Source organism: Triticum aestivum, chromosome 1B, assembly GCF_018294505.1.
Source record: "Triticum aestivum cultivar Chinese Spring chromosome 1B, IWGSC CS RefSeq v2.1, whole genome shotgun sequence".
In the NCBI taxonomy this organism is placed as follows: domain Eukaryota; kingdom Viridiplantae; phylum Streptophyta; class Magnoliopsida; order Poales; family Poaceae; genus Triticum; species Triticum aestivum.
The window spans coordinates 404,680,128-404,685,131 of record NC_057795.1 but is presented as its reverse complement, the minus strand read 5'-3'; positions in this window follow the sequence as shown (position 1 = coordinate 404,685,131).

The following is a 5,004-nucleotide window of genomic DNA, read 5'->3' as shown; positions in this document are numbered from 1 at the left end:
AAAAAACATTTAATGTTGTTGGGTACATAAACGAGAGCGAACTTAATAAATGGATGTGGTGTTTTGTCGATATGCAACTCGTTGCATATTGAGCTCCACTTAACTTGTAGTATTGTTTGTGCACTTTCCCATGCCATGCCTTTTTAAACCGGACATGCATCATACTTGATTGTACATCATGCCATGTTTATGCTTGTGTGTTTACCATGTTGCTTGCTTCTTTCCGGTTTGCTTCTCTCGTTAGCTTCGGTTTCGTTCCGGAGTTGTGAGGATTCATTCGACTACGTTCGTTTGTCTTCATGGACTCGTTCTTCTTCCTAGCGGCATTTCAGGCAAGATGACCATCACCCTCGATATCACTTCTATCTTTGCTTGCTAGTTGCTTCGTTCTATCGCTATACTGCGCTACCTATCACTTGCTTTACCATGCCTCCCAAATTGCCATGTCAGCCTCTAACCTTTTCACCCTTCCTAGCAAACCGTTGCTTGGCTATGTTACAGCTTTGCTCAGCCCCTCTTATAGCGTTGTTAGTCACAGGTGAAGTTGAAGATTGTTCCATGATGGACAGGATTATGTTGGGATATCACTATATCTCTTATTTAATTAACGCACCTATATACTTAGTAAAGGGTGGAAGGCTCGGCCTTATGCCTGGTGTTTTGTTCCACTCTTGCCGCCCTAGTTTCCGTCATACCGGTGTTATGTTCCTTGATTTTGCGTTCCTTACGCGGTTGAGTGATTTATGGGACCCCCTTGACAGTTCGCTTTGAATAAAACTCCTCCAGCAAGGCCCAACCTTGGTTTTAACATTTGCCACCTAAGCCTTTTTCCCTTTGGTTCTGCAGACTCAAGGGTAATCTTTATTTTAAACCCCCGGGCCAGTGCTCCTCCGAGTGTTGGTCCAACATGGGCGATGTCCGGCGGCCCCTGGGCAACCAGGGTCTATGCCAACCCGACGTCTGGCTCATCTGGTGTGCCCTGAGAAGGAGATACGTGCGACTCCTATCGGGATTTGTCGGCACATCGGGCGGTCTTGCTGGTCTTGTTTTACCATTGTCGAAATGTCTTGTAAACCGGGATTCCGAGACTGATCGGGTCTTCCCGGGAGAAGGAATATTCTCGTTGACCGTGAGAGCTTGTGATGGGCTAAGTTGGGACACCCCTGTAGGGTATAAACTTTCGAGAGCCGTGCCCGCGTTTATGTGGCAGATGGGAATTTGTTAATATCCGGTTGTAGAGAACTTGACACCAGATTCGAATTAAAACACATCAACCGCGTGTGTAGCCGTGATGGTCTCTTTTCGGCAGAGTCCGTGAAGTGAACACGGTCTTTGCGTTATGATTGTGCATAAGCAGTTTCAGGATCACTTCTTGATCACTTCTAGCTTCTTGACCGTTCCGTTGCTTCTCTTCTCGCTCTTATTTGCATATGTTAGCCACCATATTTGTTCAGTGCTTGCTGCAACTCCACCTCATTACCACTTCCTACCCTTAAGCTTAAATAGTCTTGATCTCGTGGGTTTTGAGATTGCTGAGTCCTAGTGACTCACCAGATTCTATCACAATAGTTGCAGGTCCCGATGATACCAGTGCAGGTGATGCAACCGAGCTTATGTCAGGACCCCGACTCAATGCCACATCGATCTAGCATGTAACACCTCATATCACTTTGCAGCCTCACGCACGGTATTCCCACGGGTGTCGCCTTACCTTTGCCCGGGACCGTTTGCGCCTTTTGGCACACATATATGACAGTGTCGCTAGCATCCATATGATAAGGAGCCCGGGCTGACATGGCTAGTCGTAAACCCAAAGTGGCACAAACTTACAGGGACAGGCATCCATGACCCAGCATCGAACGTGTCGGTCATCAGTGAGTGAATCCAGGCTGTAGCACTGGGCTAGCAGGACTCCGGTGAACCGGGCTGTAGCGGGCTGACAGGACTCCGGTATTCATCGCGTGACATTTCCCCGAGGGGACAGACACAGGAACGAAGAAGGACACATGCCGGCCAGCCTAAGTGTTCCGGAGCAGTAGCAAGCTACCATGGCTCGGTGGAAGCACTAGGAGACATTTCCCGGTAAGAGAGGCTACTAAATATAAACAACTAGATAGTCAGATCCCACACATACCAAGCATTTCAATAACATACACACAATATGCTCGATATGTGCAAACACAACATGGCATCAGAACATGACTCTACGACTCAAGTATTTACTCAATAGGCTCCGAGGAGCGAGATATTACAAACACGAGTCTCATGACCCAACATTCAGAGCATACAAGTCAAAGCACATGCAGAAGCTTAACATGTCTGAGTACAGACATCTAGAAATGAAAAAGGCTGAGAAGCCTGACTATCTACCAGATCCTGTCGAGGGCACAAGATCGTAGCTGAGGTAACAAGCTAAACGTCGAAGCCCACGTGGAACTACTAGTGAGACTGAAGTCTCTCTGCAAAAAACATAAATTAAGCAACGTGAGTACAAATGTACCCAGCAAGACTTACATCAGAACTAACTACATATGCATCATTATCAACAAAGGGATGGTGGGGTTTAACTGCAGCAAGCCAGCTTTGACTCGGTGGCTATCCTGAACTACGACTGCAATGTAACTCTTTTGAGGTGGCGCACACGAGTCCACATATTCACCATATCAATACACCACTATGGATCCGCTCCCGTCTCCCTACGAGAACGCCATCCATAGCACTCACGCTTATCTTGCGTATTTTAGAGTATCCACTTTCACTTGTCTATGAACTGATATAAGCAACCCAGAAGTCCTTTTCCGCGGACACGGCTATTCGAATAGATGATGTTAACCCTGCAGGGGTGTACTTCTTCACACACGCTCCCACCACTTACCGTCGTTTACACGACATGTACTCGGCAACCTTCAAGCGGAAGCCCAACGTGGGTGTCGGCCACGGCCTACCTAAACACTCGAGTCTCTAGTCCAGGTTTATCGCCTATTCAGGTTCCATCCATGAGGAGATCCGGCCGGAGTTTCGCTCACAGCCCCAAACGATGTGAACAGGGTTCCCGAGACACCAAACGGGCGCCCGGTACACCGTGCCACGTGCCTACCGCATCACAGCCCACCCCTACGGTCAGCGCTGCGCACGGCCTCCAGCATACTACAAACACCAGAAACTACTTGCAACTCCTGGACAGAGGACAAGGGTGATCAAGAAGCCGAGAGGGTCCATTGGTTTCGGGCCCAATGCGTGGTAGTAGCTGAATCATGGATCACAAACACAGAACTCAGTTCTTGAGGACGGCTGCAATGAGACAACCCACCATGTACTCCTACATGGCCTCTCACCGCTACCTTTACCAAATCGTATTCACACACTTAGCTCACACACAGTAGGACATGTTCACACACCTCTGATTCATCCCCGATGAATCAGACCTGACTCAACTCTAAGCAGTAGCAGGCATGACAAACAAGCATGAATGAGTAGGCACAACAGGGCTCAAACAACTCCTACTCATGCTAGTGGGTTTCATCTATTTACTGTGGCAATGACAGGTCATGCAAAGGATAAAGGGGTTCAGCTACCGCAACAAGTAACAGATGAATCGGTGTTGTCCTAATGCATTAAAAGAGAGCAGGAGCGAGAGAGTAGGATTGTATCAGAATGAACAAGGGGGTTTTGCTTGCCTGGCACTTCTGAAGATAACATTGAGTCTTCATCAGTGTCAACGATCACATCATCGGTACAACGTCTATCGAGGGGGAACAACACCGACAAACACAGAAGAAACACGATCAATGCAATGCACAATATGATGCATGCTATGACATGGCAATATGAATGTGTTTTGAGCTAATGCAACTAGCAACAGATTAAATGAAGTTGGTTTGAATACAAGATTCAAATTTCAACTCCATATATGGTTATTTAAATGCCCTTTATTTGTTTTGTCCAAAAGAGAGGACAAACATTGTTCAAACATGCATGAAAATGGTACAGATGGATTCCTTGAATTTTCCTGATAATTTTTCATATATAAATTATTTAATTTGGAGTTACGGTTGAATTTCTATGAATTTTAGAAGTTTATACAATTTTCTGGAATAATAAATCATTTAAGATTTATTTAAATTCCAGAAAGGAATTATTGCGTCAGCATGACCTCATAGTGACGTCAGCAGGTCAACGGGCGCCGTCCAGGTCAAACTGACCTGTGGGCCCCGCCTGTCAGTGAGATTAGTTTAGTTAGAATTTAATTAAACTAAACTGGGTTGATTAATAGGGCTGGGCCCCACCTGTCAGTGACTCATTGGAGTCAACCAGGGCCCACCCGTGGTCAAAGCCAACGTCAGCTGCGCCGGCGTTTAGCCGCCGGCGAGCCCAACACGGCGGCGAGAGTGGTTTTGGCCGTTTCGGCCACCAAATGGGTCACGGAGGGCATCGGGGTGGAGCTGAGGACGAACCGCGGCTCTTGGTGGAGTCCGTTGGGGTCGGGGTGGCCGGGGTTGGCGCCGGCGACGACCTAGGCGGCGACCGGAGTTCGGTTGCGCGCGAGATTGTGTTTCAATTCGTAGAAGAGCGGGGCAAGGGGCTAGGAGGACGCTACGCATCGCGAGGAGTAGGTTGGACACTCCAGGGTGACCATATGGTCACCGGAGCATTGTCGGCGGCGAGCTCAGGCGGCGGTGCATTCCGGTCATCAAGGGGGCGACGGCTACGGCAATCAAACGAAGAGGGGAAGAGGGGGAAACGGTTGCGGAGCTCACAGCGGTGCCGTAGGGATGGTTAGCGGGCTCGGGGACGCGCCGGAGTGGCCGAATCGACGGAGAAGGGCGCCGGGGCCGAAGCTTGAAGATGATGACGATGGCGGCTGCTCGGGGCCCTTCTGGTCGCGTGAGACGTCGAGGAGGACGAGGGCGTCTTGGTGGAGCTTCTTGGCGCGTCGGCGGGGCATGGGGTGGCCGGTGGCCGCGGCTATGGCGAACGGCGGCGACGAGCTCCGCTCGGGCTGCG